This window comes from Ziziphus jujuba, chromosome 5 (assembly GCF_031755915.1).
Source record: "Ziziphus jujuba cultivar Dongzao chromosome 5, ASM3175591v1".
Taxonomy (NCBI): domain Eukaryota; kingdom Viridiplantae; phylum Streptophyta; class Magnoliopsida; order Rosales; family Rhamnaceae; genus Ziziphus; species Ziziphus jujuba.
In genome coordinates, this window is record NC_083383.1 from 5,683,974 (window position 1) to 5,699,735 (window position 15,762).

The 15,762-nt window shown below is 31.5% G+C and overlaps 3 pseudogenes; 2 read left to right on the forward strand and 1 right to left on the reverse strand.

Annotated features, from left to right (window-relative positions):
* The first annotated feature begins 4,353 nt into the window (after positions 1–4,353).
* Positions 4,354–5,292, forward strand: LOC125420140 (photosystem II D2 protein-like; annotated as a pseudogene).
* LOC125420139 (photosystem II CP43 reaction center protein-like) lies at positions 5,270–6,888 on the forward strand (annotated as a pseudogene).
* Positions 6,889–12,733: 5,845 nt separating this feature from the next.
* Positions 12,734–13,307, reverse strand: LOC125420132 (small ribosomal subunit protein uS4c-like; annotated as a pseudogene).
* Positions 13,308–15,762: the final 2,455 nt, after the last annotated feature.

The window sequence follows — 15,762 nt, forward strand, 5'->3', positions numbered from 1 at the left end:
GTTCAAAGAGAAAAGAAATCTGTTATTACATGGATACACATTTTTTATGGGAAACAACATCGTGGTTGTCCAACGAGATACTACAACTCCACATTATAAAATATTATCTTGGGCGAGTCACATATTGCGCACTTGCCGCTTGTTTTATTATGTGGTTTATTATTTTATAAATTTTATTTATGCTGTGCTTGCTTTATTGAACTCATTTCATAACATGGTTCAAAAGTTAAAAATTGGTGAGGTTTACTAATCCTTTTTGAAATTTGAAGAAGTTCCCACGGAACCCCTGAACCTCTGTCAACTGCTCAATCAATTACTTTTTTGTCAGAATGCTAACAAATAGATTACTTGCTTTTTTCCTTCATTGGTATTTTCTCTTTCTTTCAATGGATATCGGGATTCATATTAAAAGTAATCCGAAATACAGGAATTAGAATCATATGAATAAGAGTTGTCTTTCAATTACTTTCGATTATTAATTGGAATCAACACAAATTAAATAGAACTAGATGAAGAAATAGAATTGGGACACGACACTATGTAATTTATATATGGAATTTATATCTATATATATGAAGATAATAATATAGATTGATATATATTAAATTAACCTCTATCTTCAGACAGTAAACTTTATATAGTACAATGATAATATTAGATAGTATGGTAGAAAGAAAAATATGAATCTTTCTTTCTACCATACTATCATCTCTCGTAGAATACTGCTGATTCTATTTTGTTCATTTCATTCATTTAATAGCGAAATTGGAATCTTTATTGTTTTATTTCTTTTCTTCAATCATTGATAAGAACTAAAAAGTCAATTTTAATTCAAATTAATCGCTCTGACTTACTGTTTTCTGTATATTATAAGTAAAAAAGTAGTAGGAACTAGATTGAACAGGGCCGTAGCAATAAAAGCAAGAATATTGACTTCCATAATTTTATCATTTCATTTTTCTTTAATGGGCAATAACTTAGGATTTAATCCCATAGAGATGATAAATCTTTCATCTGTAAATTCAATGGGATGAACTACATCTTGATGTAATTGAATCGGATCAATATCATGAATAACAATATTTGGGCTATCAAATTGATTCATCGTCAAGAATTGAATAGTATAACATAGGAAGATCTTTTATCCATACCAAGTTCAAAGGTTGATTCCTAATCCAATCAAAAATTCCTTTAATTAATTTAAATTTTGATTTATCATTCTTTTCTATTAATTTTTTTTTTTTATAACTTACCATCTTCCTTGTACAATCACCTGATCCTTGTACAATCATCTGGTGAAGTATCATCTAACCACCTTTACGCTGACCTTACCATTGATTTTAACCAAACCCAAGCAAACAATCGAAATGAAAAAAAAGAGGGATCCGGTTGGGAATGAAATTCGGCTATTCATACTCCCTTTCATAGAAAAATGGTGAGACAAATTGATGTATTTTTGTTATTTTATTGGATTTGGATTCGTCAGGACTGACGGGGCTCGAACCCACAGCTTCCACCTCGATAGGGCGGTGCTCTGACCAATTGAACTACAATCTTAGGTAAATAACATAATAAAATAGAAAGTGTACAGTATACTTATTCTTATTGATTTCATTCAAACCCTTTTGATTTAGATTTTTAATTAGAATTGTCATGTTGGAACGGAGAAGCGAGTGATACATTTCTATCCATATGGATATGTGCTTTAACGAAAGCGGTGTGGATTACTAATAATCTTTTCATTATTGCCAAATCAATTGGATAATCAATCTTTCAATGAAAAAGTTCATTTTTCTTTATTTTACTCTTGTCCTTAGCCTTTAGACTTTCCGATCTTGATATGAATCTAGATCATTAGAAAAATCAGAATTTGTAGGGAAAAAAAATTAAACAGAGTAAGTAAATAGAGGTAGAGATATATAAAAAAATTGTACTTTTTTCCTATTGGGATCTAGCATTTCGGGAAAACAACAAATGGGCTATATCATGGCAGATCGGTGAATTATTGGGTTGAGCTAAATTTGAACCAGCGTAGACATATTGCCAACGAATTTACAGTCCAACCCCATTAACCGCTTAGGCATTGACCCAAGATAGGAAGAAGCAATTTCATGCTTAGTGATAATCCATGATCAACTTCCTTTCATAGTACCCTACCCTTAGGGGAAGTCAAATTCCCGCTGCCTCCTTGAAAGAGAGATGTCCTGAACCACTAGACAATGGGGGCATACTTGCTCGACCGCCATCATATTATGCTCATAGTATGAATAGTTTTCTGAAATTGTCAATATACAATATAATAAAATGGGAATGGTATGACTCAATACAAAGGATAGCACTTTTGGATTGGTCTACCAAAAAGGGAATTAAACCCCATTCTTACGCTTTCATTCATTGATTCACTCATTGTTAAAATTAGGTGGGCATATTTCTACCTAACACTAAGATAGGAAATTCAAATAAAAAAATGATAAGTTACTGAATTTTTTTCTCTAAATTTTTTTTGGTTCAAAGGACAGGCCGAATCTCTTTATCAATGATTGCTTCGATGAAATATTTAGGGCCTATGTTGAATTGGTAGGTACATGTATCAATAGGTACATGCATCAATCAAATGAATTTCATTATAATGGAAAGAATTTAGGGTCGGCCGGTCTAAAAACAATTCTTTGCATTGATATTTATCAAATCCAATATCAATAAACCTTTTTTTACCTACACTTACTAGTATATTCTATACTCATTAGGTAAATCAAATTGAGCATTCCTGAATGACCCACTATGCATCTAAGATATATCTATTACATAGATTATAACGTATAAAGGTATAAGATATGTCTATAGACGTATAACATATAATAAGTATATACACTAAACTCATAGTAACTAGCGGCTTATTCAAGATTTGAAGTAAACGGGCCTTTTTAACTCAATGGTATAGTAACGCCATGGTAAGGCGTAAGTCATCGGCTCAAATTCGATAAAGGGCTTTGGTTTTTTCATAAAACTCCAATGGCAGTATTCATATTTATAGAGATATTGTTGCCATTTGTAATAAAAAAAGTAACAAGTCATAAAATGTAATTGTAATATATTTAATTTTTATATTGAAATTCTATTAAATACTAATGAAGTGTAGTAATTTCAAGTAATTATAGTTATAAAGTTGAACATTTATGATTATGTTTATTATATTGTTATAAATATTATAATGATAAGTTTATAATGAATAATGCTAAGTTGTCTACTTGAATCTCCAAATATTCCTATTACTTTATTCTATTATTCCAATTAAATCAATTAGAAATCAACAAAAGAAAAAGTAAGTGTACAAAACCCATTGAATCATAACTATATCCACTACTTTGATATTAAAATTCGATTAGAGATAAAATTGGAACAGTGGATCTTTTTTTTTTTTTTTTCTTTTTCATATTTCTTTGGACTATGCGGGAATCTGTCGATATTTCCGATTAAATCTTCTTGTTTTTAGATGTTATATAGGAATGCCATTCCATTCCCTTACTTTGCAATGAAAGATTTATTCCAAGCACAACATACAAAAAAGGCGTTTAAAATACCTTTCTTTGATTCCAGCACACAAGACAAGATCACTTTCTATTCTATTATATATATTTCATAATTTATAAGTATCTATTTTAGATACTTAGATAGATATCTATCATATTGTAGTTTCATGTAACAAATATTTCCATCCATATGGATACATACAATATTTTTGTTCTGATAATCAGATGGAAAATGGATGTAAGAAAGAGACTTTTATTTATGGTCTCCTATTATTAAATTCAATACCCTATTAATTTAATTAAACATAGATAATAGAATAAAATAAATAGAATAGGAAGTTTATTGAAAGAAAATGAAAGAGTAAAATAGAAAGTAATAAAATATATGATACTGTAGTAGTTTAAGACACATACAAATTCTTATTTTTTTTAATTTTCCCAACGGGATTCAAGAATAAGATTAGTTGATGGAATAGGAGGAATATATCTGGGGATCTATTGATAGTGAGAAAAGCAATCGCTTGTTTCTTGAACAGTTCTTTTAAAATCAAATAAAAAATGCTTCTATCTAATTGATGAGTCATCAGAAATTCATGGTTTAGGTGGTTATTAAGAATAGGAAAGGATAACCGAATTGAGTTCAGGGATTTTACTTTACTAGGTCGAATTAGAGACCAATAAATTTTTTTATATTTGAAACCTATTCAAAAGAAAGGGCAATGGACAAGAAATCAAATAATCCATAAATGATAGAAGCCCTAACATTCTGAAAATGCTACGAGGTGCTCGAAAATGGTTGAAGTAGTTGAATCGGAGGATCACTATGACTACAGCCCTTAGTAAATTTACCAAAGACAAAAATGATTTATTTGATATTATGGATAATTGGTTACAGAGGGACTATTTCATTTTTGTAGGTTGGTCCAGTCTATTGTTCTTTCCTTGTGCCTATTTCGCCTTAGGGGGTTGGTTTACAGGTACAACCTTTGTAACTTCATGGTATACCCATGGATTAACAAGTTCCTATTTGGAAGGGTGTAACTTCTTAACCGTCGCAGTTTCTACTCCTGTTAATAGTTTAGCACACTCTTTGTTGTTACTATGGAGCCCTGAAGCACAAGGAGATTTTACTCATTGGTGTCAATTAGGTGATATGTGGACTTTTGTTGCTCTTCGCGGTGCTTTCGGACTAATACATTTCATGTTGCGTCAATTTGAACTTACTCGATCTGTTCAATTACGACCTTATAATGCAATCGCATTCTCTAGTCTAGTTGGTTCTTTAGGCCAAGTTTTGGTGTAGCGGCTATATTTTGATTCATCTTCTTTTTCCAAGGGTTTCATAATTGGACATTGAACCCATTTCATATGATGGGAGTTACTGGGGTGTTGGATGCTGCTCTGCTATGTGCTATTCATGGTGCTATCTTAGAAAATACTTTATTTGAAGATGATGATGGTGCGGCTTTTAAACCAACTCAAGTTGAAGAAACTTATTCAATGGTCACCGGCTAACTGCTTTTGGTCCCAAATATTTAGGGTTGCTTTCTCCAATAAACGTTGGTTACATTTCTTTATGTTATTTGTACCAGTAACCGATTTATGGATGAGTGCTCTTAGAGTAGTCGTTCTAGCCTTGAATCTATGTGACTATGACTTTATTTCTCAGGAAATCCGTATATCGGAAGATTTGAAAGTTGAGACTTTCTACACGAAAAATATTCTCTTAAACGAAGATATTCGTGCTTGGATGGTGGCTTAAGATTAGCCGCATGAAAATCTTATATTCCCTGAGGAGGTTCTACCCTGTGGAAAGGCTCTTTAATGGAACTTTAGCTTTAGCTGGTCATGACCAAAAAACCACCAGTTTTGCTTGGTGGGCCGAAAATGCCCTACTTATCAACTTATTTGGTAAACTACTAAGGGCTCATGTAGCTCATACTGGATTAATCGTCTCCTGGATTGGAGCAATGAAACTATTTCAAATGGCTCATTTCATACCAGAGAAGCCAATGTATGAACAAGGATTAATTTTACTTCCCCACCTAGCTACTCTAGGTTGGGGGGTAGGTCTCGGGAAGGGGGGGAAGTTCTAGACACCTTTCCATACTTTGTGTTTGGAGTAATTCACTTAATTTCCTTTGCAGTATTGGGCTTTGGTGGTATTTATCATGCACTTCTAAGACCTGAAACTCTTGAAGAATCTTTTCCACTGTTCGATTACGTATGAAAAGATAGAAATAAAATGACTACAATTTTGGGATTCACTTAATCTTGTTAGGTATAGGTGGTTTTCTTCTAATGTTCAAAGCTCTTCATTTTGGGGATCTATATGATACCTGGGCTCCCCACCGGGGGGGGGGGAGGGGGGGATTTAAAAAAAATTACCAACTTGACCCTTAGCCCAAGTATTGTATTTGGTTATTTACTAAAATCCCCTTTTGGGGGAGAGGGATGGATTGTTGGTGTGGACGATTTGGAAGATATAATTGGAGGGCATGTATGGTTAGGTTCCATTTGTATACTTGGTGGAATATGGCATATCTTAACCAAACCCTTAACATGGGCTCACCATGCACTTTTGTGGTCTGGAGAGGCTTACTTGTCTTATAGTTTAGGTGCTTTATCTATTTTTGGTTTTATTGCTTGTTGCTTTGTCTAGTTCAACAATACTACTTATCCTAGTGAGTTTTAAGGGCCTACTGGACCGGAAGCCTCTCAAGATCAAGCATTTACTTTTCTAGTTAGAGACCAACGTCTTGGGGCTAACGTGGGATCCGCTCAAGGACCTACCAGTCTAGGTAAATATCTAATGCGCTCCCCGACTAGGAAAATTATTTTTGGAGGAGAACTATGCGTTTCTAGGATCTACATGCTCCCTCGTTAGAACCTCTTAGGGGCCCCGATGGTTTGGACTTGAGTAGGATAAAAAAAAGACATCCAGCCCTGGCAAGAACGACATTCAACGAAATATATGACTCATGCTCCCTTGGGTTCTTTAAATTTCATGGAGAGCATAGCGACTGAGATCAATGCAGTCAATTATGTCTCTCCTAGAAGTTGGTTAGCTACCTCTCATTTTGTTCTAGGATTTGTCCTATTCGTAGGTCATTTATGGCATGCGGGAAGGGCTCGTGCAACTACTGCAGGATTTGAAAAAGGAATTGATCGTGATTTTGAACCTGTTCTTTCCATGACTCCTCTTAATTAAGACGGGAAGCCTGATGCTTGAAGTAGGAATCAATTTGATTCCACCATACATATTAGGCTAGGTGGATCAAGTCAGATTTAAAAAGTATTCCTTTTTCCCTTCTTTTCAACCCATTTATATCTAATCTTTTTTTTTTTTTTTCTGGCTCGGCTATCCCACTTAGGCAAGCCATTCCCCTTTATGATACTGAAAGGGCAAAACCAATAAAATAAAGAAAAGCAACAAATCTATTCACCAAACCAAGAAAGGAGAGAGAGGGATTTGAACCCTCGATAGTTCTTTGTTTCGAACTATACTGGTTTTCAAGACTGGAGCTATCAACCACTCGGCCATCTCTCCGAAAGCTAATTTCTGTTTTTTTTTTTTTCCACTGAATAGAACACGGACATATGAGTTGATAACATTACTATCTATAGAACGATATCGGGTATGAATCTATAGGCCTATCTGTCTGTATATATATAGATGCATGATCTAGCATGCCCTTTTGTAAAGTAAAAAAACCACCCTGAATTCTATGCCTTAATAAAAAAAAGGTGGCAAAAGTCGGTAATAAGTCATATAGAATCAATGGAGTCATGGTAAAATACTTCTATGATGTATCTTTTTTTTTTTTTAGAATTTTTTGGCTAATAAAGAGATCAAATGGTATAATTCTTTTGTTGGTAGATTGGAGGATTAGAAACATGACTATTGCTTTCCAATTGGCTGGTAACAAAACTGTTATATTTTCTGGTACATCATTATGGATTGGATTAGTCTTTCTGGTGGGTATCCTTAATTCTCTCATCTCTTGAACCTATTTGCTTTAGATCTACAACTTACCCCTCCCTAAATTCTTTCAGGTTGTGAGACACATTAAAATTCCATATAACCCCCAAAAATAAAATACAAATAAAGAAAAAAATTCTAAAAATTAGAGGGAGGGGTCAAACTTATTGTATTGGTGTATTTTTTTTTGTAAATTTTGTTTATATACATTTGATATAAATATGTATTATAAATTATATATAAACTCTATAAACAAATATTATATCAAAATAAAATATAATATATAAATATATAATAAAATATATAAATGAAAAAAAGGTTATTTTATTTTTTTATTCACAATATATCATAATATAATAAATTTTAAAATTATATAAAATTATATTATATATATAATTATATATACTATAAATAACATAAAATATAAAAATGAAAGAGAGTATTTGGCCCAGCTCTGCTCCAATATAATCTATACATTTTGTATCAGGAATGAAAAAAAAGATGTGGATATAGTCGAATGGTAAAATTTCTCTTTGCCAAGGAGAAGATCCAGGTTCGATTGCCGCTATCCGCCCGAAATAATAACTTAATATAATTAAGTTAATAGAATCAAGGATTAATTAAAGTTGATCACAATAGTATATTGGTTCTATCCCCCTTTCTTTTTCTCCCACTCCCAAAGAAAAACGGTAATTAATTACTAGTTAACAAATTAACAAAACCAAACCTAAAATTTTTTGTCAAAAAAATGTTGCGGAGATGGGATTTGAACCCATGACCTCAAGGTTATGAGCCTTGTGAGAGATCTCCTCCAAATCATTGGTATGGCTATCGAAATCGTGAGCACCAGTGTGTAGGTTCCAGATCCAAGTGGTAGTATCCGGCCCTTTAGCTATTGTTCTTGAGAAATGACTTGGTGTGGCCCATTCCTCGAAAGAAGTTTTTATGGGATCCCTATCTACCAAAATTTTAACTTCTGGTTCCGGCGAACGAATAATCATTGAGTCCTCCTCTTTCTAGACAACACATACAAAGAGACTCGCCAATAGTTAAGTAATTAGTGAACCTATGAGAGATGTTCAGACTTAGTTTTTTATCTTCTATCTCTCACTAGAGCAATTATGATCTGGAAGTCGATCCGGGGCAAGTGTTCAGATCTATTATGACATAGCCAGGGGGGGGGGGCTTAACAAACCTTTTTAATCGTATAAATTTTTTTTGTGGGGCTTTGAATTGATGCAATTCTTTTTTGTGCAACCTAATGTTTTCATATCTCAATTAGAAGTTCCTAAATGAAGACACTTTATGCCTTACATAGAATATATTACTATTACTCTATTCCAAACCATGTGAATAGTCATTAGTCATTACTAAGTGACATACCAATATTTCTATTTAGTCATTTGAGGGTCTCTTTTACTTTTATTAGTAATTATTATTAACAGCAGAAAAGAAATATATTTTCTAATTTATTTGTATATTGTTTATCCCTATGAAATAACAGACGAAATAGAACGATCTTAGAAGAAGGGATATAATGAAATTTTTTGATTGGTTCTTCCCAAAGAAATGATCCATTTTATTTGACTGATAGAGACAACAAACAATTCATAAACAATTCATTATAACAAATAAAAAAAATAGTTAGAATAAAATAGTGTTCTTATTTAAAACACCTTGTGATCTTCAACCAATTTTATGCTTCAATATAATTCCAAGGAGTAACCGCTATAGCCTGTTTTCAACACTCGGCAGCTTGGTCGAACCAAGCCTCTGTAATTTCAGAATCTCCTTGTGAATGGCCTATTCTCCCCGGTCGGAATAGATGGGTAAATTCCTTCACTTAGAACCGTACTTGAGAGTTTCCGCCCTCATACGGCTCAGCAGTCAAATTCTTTTAGTATCTCATTTTTTTAATCTACCATATATAATTGAATAAGATTTCTTATGGATCTATCCCATTTTTTTCTCTCAAGTTAACCAAAAGAGGTTATGAGTTTCAAACTTTAATTTTCCTTAATGATTTAATCAATTTTATCTTTTCTCCCACCTTCATAAAGTATAGGTATTTCCGCATCATTAGAATTTCTGAAAGCTAACTATCTTGGTTTCATATATAAATTTATCTAGAAGCTTCGAAAAAGAGTTTCTTCATAACAAGGAAAAGACTTACTATCATTGGGATCTGATGCTACACTGTTGCTCAATACCTTAAGGGATCAACTCTATTACGTAAGTGGATTCCTAACTGTTATCTCATATCATGACATAAATAAGTAGTTGTTATTGTATCGGCCCAAAATCTCACGAATTGATCTTTACAGCATTTCCTTTTCAGGTAGACCCTTTATCCACAGAATAAAATCTCTAGGCATACCAATTTAGTCATATTTCCACTTCTATGAAGTGCATTTATTTACTACAGCTGATAAAAATCATTGTTTTGGATGATACATATGTAGAAAGCCTATTTTTTTAGTATTTATTAACGGATTTGTCTTTCTTTCCCTTTCTATAGTGGAGATAGTCACACGTAATGACAGATCACGGCCATATTATTAAAAGCTTGTGGTAAGAATGGGTTCCGCTCTAGTGCCCAAAAATAATATTCCAAAGCTTTCCTATGTTCTCTGTTCCTTATGTGGATAAGGCCTATGTTATAGAGTATATAACTTCGATCATAGGGATCGACTTCTAATTGCATAGCTTTATAATGATTCTATAAAGCTTCCACATAATTTCCTTCGGATTGAGCTGACATCTGTTACGGTAGTCGTTTGATTCAAAGAATCTCTGTTTTAGAACTGTACATGAGATTTTCATCTCATACGACTCCTCCTTTATGTGCATAATGAGAATAATACATGGAATCCACAAAGATTGAAATGAAATAGTCTCATTATAAACTGAGTAGGGCTAGTGTTTTTACGAGAAATCTCTAGCCAGCCTTCTTGTAAAAAACCTTTCCTTAACATCAAGCATATTGGTACTAGAAAAAATAAAAAAGGGTGACTCCAACAATTTCGTTGTCTTCAACACCTCTTAATTTCCAGAAATTAGTCACTTCAACAGTCTTCGATGGTTATATGGGTATCCAAAATAGGAACAAGATGGATGTTTGTTGTCCCAACGATTCTTGTTAGTCCCGATCTTGATAAAGAAAAGGTATAATTTATACCAAAGTTTTCATGTTGTCGATTACTAGGAGTAGTGCCTCTTCCCCTATGCCCTTATTGGTATTAGTGGAGTAGGATTGACCTATCCCTTATTGGTATTAGTGGAGTAGGATTGACCTAACCCATAGGGTAACCTTTCGCTCAATACTCTAAAATTGACAATTGAAGCATCTGAGGCTGCATTAATCGGGGATACATGACAAAGGGCTAGTTTTATTTAGAAACTTCACATTCAACAAGCGTAGATTTATTTCAATAATTTTTTTTTCTTTCTATTCTGAGTGTCTTTCTCCTAAGATTGAGAGCGGTAAAATAAAAAAGTATGACTATAAAAAATAAAAGATTAGAAAATATATTAAAAATATAAAATTGATTTATAACTTTATCTTCGATAATTGTAATTTATTATAATTGTATAATTATTTATAGTTATAATAAATATATTATATATTAATTATAATTTATCATAATGTAATTAATTTATTTATAATATAATTCATTTATTATATATTTTTATAATTTATTATAACATAATATTTTGAAATATAATAACTAATATAATAACTAAATAAGAAAGAAAATAATAATAAATAAACAAAAGAATCAAATCGCACCATCTCGGTAATAGGTGAATGCCTCTTTCTCTCCCGAAGTTGTCGGAATTATTCACAATACGATATTGGCTACAATTGAAAAGGTCTTATTAATAAAATTTCCATTTATTCCAGATCTAGACATAGGCAGAAATCCATTCTATAATTTCTTTGAATTACCCTTCGTGTTGTGAGAAATAATCCCCAAAAAAAGGGAATTGGACAGTACGAAATATCATAAAAACAGACTCATTAAAAAAGAAGACCTTCTACTCAAATTCTTTCTTTTTTTTTTTCGACATGAATCAATAAAAACTCATAAATATTTGCATCCGATTGTATTTCATTCAAATGTAAATATAGTAAAATATAATAATAAAAATATAGTAGCAATATAATAGTAGTAGTAAAAGAATGAAATGAACTATTCCTATTTCATCGAAAATGAAGAATCAAAGAAATTTTCCTTCAGATTAGGATAATTAGAGAAGTTTTGATCGAATTATGATCTAAAGAGAGAATAAAAAGGAGCGAATAATCATTTTATGATGGATGAAAATAGACTAACCATCCATTTTGTGTTGTGTGTATTGTGTGTATAACAAGTATATGGTACACAATCAAATATAAAAAACCCCAGGACGTTTCCTAAATTTGGAATAAATCTATGGGTTTGAAGTTAGGATAAGGGGTTGAAAGATCTAAAACTGGAAAGTCATTTTGGAATTTTTATGAAAATGGATGAATAATATAAACTAAACATAATAATGATCTAAAAGTATCCATTAAACATGGTCGTAAAAACTAGATTGCTCAGTGTATTCATTCCAATTCAGTGATTTAATCCAGTATAAGTATTAGAAAAGGCCAGGAGTGCCGTCTTCGCAAACATAAATCTTTATCTATTGTTTTTCACAAACAAAATTCTTTTTCCCTAGCGTCGAAGAAAGGGTTTATCTTTAATTTAATAAAAGTCTTTCTATTAAAAAAAAAAATAGAGTGTACATACCTATCCAAAAATCGAATATGAATAACTCACTATTCACTTGGTTTCTGAACCATGATCGTTATGTATGAGAGATGGCCGAGTGGTTGAAGGCGTAGCATTGGAACTGCTATGTAGGCTTTTGTTTATCGAGGGTTCGACTCCCTCTCTTTCCTACCCTTTACCTAATTCACCAATGTTACTGATCGCAATATAGCAAATAAAAATGGATACCATTATTCCAACAGTTAGCCCTCTCTTTGATATAGATTCTCTATTACTAATACTAATTTCTACGGTATGAAAAATACTGTAATGTAAAGAAGGGACAAGGAATGAAAATCGCCCTACTAATCTATGATACATGAATGGGAGAAAAATCCACAGATCACAATCCCTTACCTTGGGTCTTTTTACGTAGTAAGGGGTTCTGAACCCTTGTTCTTGTTATTTTAGTTCGGTTTAATCTAATGAGAATAATATTCTACAACTAGCAATTCATTTATTTTCAAATCGACCCATTTATTATTTATTATTTGATTGATTAATATTTTATATTAAAATGGGTGAAGCATTAAATGTTTTGGCAATTCCTCAAGGAGGCTAAATCAAGATAATTTTGAACCAGAGCCCTAGATTTTTGTTCATTCCTTACTGTAATAATATCTTGGGGTTTGCAGCGATAACTTAGTATATATACTATATGACCATGAACTAAAATGTCTATGGTTAACAAATTGGCGGTCTTGGTGAATAGTCGAAGCCATAACCAATCAAAAAAAGTATGTTATCCAAATGCATTTCAAGTAAATGTAGTAAAACTTGACCCGTTGACCCTTTGGCTTTTCTGGTGATACGAATGTATTTAAGTAATTGTTGTTGAGTAAAACCATAATGAAAGTGCAATTTTTCGTTTTTCTTCTCAACGAATACGATATTGGGATTTTTTTGCTGGGGCACGATTGGTTTCTAAGATCACTTCCGGCTCAAGGTTTTTGACTAGTTAGTCCTGGTAAAGCCCCCAGACAACGTACGCGACATAAAGACTCCTTATATTTTATTGAAATTTTATAAAACCTAAATCAAATTGAAACTAAACTAAATGATAAATGAAGTGAAATTTACTGAAGTCTTGGACTACAAAGAATAATTAGATGAATTGCATCAATATCCAGACCGTATTGTATTGTATATATAAATATTGTTTATTATTGTGTATAATTTTTATACAATACAACAAAAAATTTTATAAAATATTTTATAAAAAAATATAAATAAATAATATAATAAATAAGCAATATATAAATAAATAATAAAGGTTCTTTTCTTGACTGATTTGTTTTAGAGAGATCGAACTTCTATTTATTTTTAATTTTTTTTTTTATAATTGGGAGTTTCTATGAGATAATAGATCAGTGACCCTTGGTAAGGTAAAAGAGTAAGAAGCCTTTTGAATATTCATATTATCTCAATATTCTTATTATCGATTTTGTAAAAAAAAAAAAAAAATCAAACAAATGGAGAAAAGCCAGCTATCGGAATCGAACCGATGACCATCGCATTACAAATGATATGCTCTAACCTCTGAGCTAACCGGGCTTGCATAACATAAATTGTACATGCATAGGAAGTAAACTACTAGGATCTTAGCTATTAACTGTTCATAATTCATATGACTGGAGAGAAGAATCTAGAATAGAAGTTCAAAGAAATATTGGATATTTGAATATTATAAAACATAGCAATTAACATAACATTAATATAGCGCTATAAAATTTTGGTTTTTTTATCAACTATACGTTTATCAATAATCAATATCTAGATTAGATAGTAAGATTTTTTTTTTGTTAATAAAATGACTTTGTAATTATTTTTGCATATTATAATATTAATGTTTATAATATAAAAAAGTTTTAAAATATTATAATTATTGCAATAAAGAACTAATATTATAAAAATATTATAATAAAAATTTTCCTTTTTAGTTTTTTTTAATTTATGTTATTTATGTTATTGTTATAGAAGGTCTGCCCTGAGAAAAGGGGAAAAGGAAGAAAAAAAAGAAAAAGAAAAGTGCAATCCAATCTATATAAGCGCAATCTAGATCATAATGAAACATTCTGGTGTTTTCATTCTTAAAGGTGAAAGATAAAACGAAAAAAAAGAATCGATCGTTCAAGTATTAAAAATTACACGCTAAAAATGATAGAAATAGGGACATAGCAAGTTAGCTTATACATCTACCACATATATATTTATGTATAATATTATTATGTATAATAAATATACATAACAAATATGTGGTATATATCCATATATATTGTATATTGAATTTAATTTTGTATTGAATTTAATTACAAATATAGAACTGATAGAATGTTTTCTGATTGGACCAAATATGAGTATCCGATAGAAATGAAAGAAGATAGACAATAAATCCAAATTAGGAGAAAACGCCTTTCAATATGGAACTGCTATCTAATGAATTCAATAGTTCTGGCCTAATATAAATAAATGAATAAAGAAGAGTGGCAAATAAAAAAAGGGGGGGGATATGGCGAAATTGGTAGACGTTATAGACTTAATTGGATTGAGCCTTGGTATGGAAACCTACCAAGTGATAACTTTCAAATTCAGAGAAACCTTGGAATTATAAATGGGCAATCCTGAGCCAAATCCTGTTTTCTGAAAACAAACAAGGATTCAGAAAGTGATAATAAAAAAGGATACATGCAGAGACTCAATGGAAGTTGTTCTAACAAATGGAGTTGGCTGCGATTCATTAGTAAAGGAATCCTTCTATCAAAACTCCAGAAAGGATGAAGAATAAACCTATATACACGTATACGTACTTAAATACTATTATATACATATACGTACTGAAATACTATCTCCTAGCCAAATGATTAATGATGACCCGAATCTTTTTATTTTATTTTATTTATATGTTTATATGAAAAATGAAAGAATTGCTGTGAATCAATTCCAAGTAAAAAAAAAAAATTGGAATATTCATTGATCAAATCATTTACTTCATCGTAATCTGATAGATCTTTTGAAATTTGTTTAATCAGACGAGAATAAAGATAAAGTCTCATTCTACATGTCAACATCGACAACAATGAAATTTATAGTAAGAGGAAAATCAGTTCAAGTCCCTCTATTCCTAAAAAGGCCCATTTGATTCCCTAATTTTTATCCTATACCCTCATTTCGTTAGCGGTTCAAAATTTGTTATGTTTCTCATTCATTAATTTTTTTCTTTTCGCAAGCCTTGTGATATATATTATACACGTACAACAACATCATTGAGCAAGTAACCCCGATTGCAAATTGGAATGATCATATTATCACTCATACTGTACTGAAACTTACAAAGTCTTTTTTTTTTTTTTTTTGAAGATATAAGAAATTCCACAAGGCCTAGATAAGACTTTGTACTCCCCTTTTCATCTTTTTAATTGACATAGACCCAAGTAATCTATTAAAATGAGGA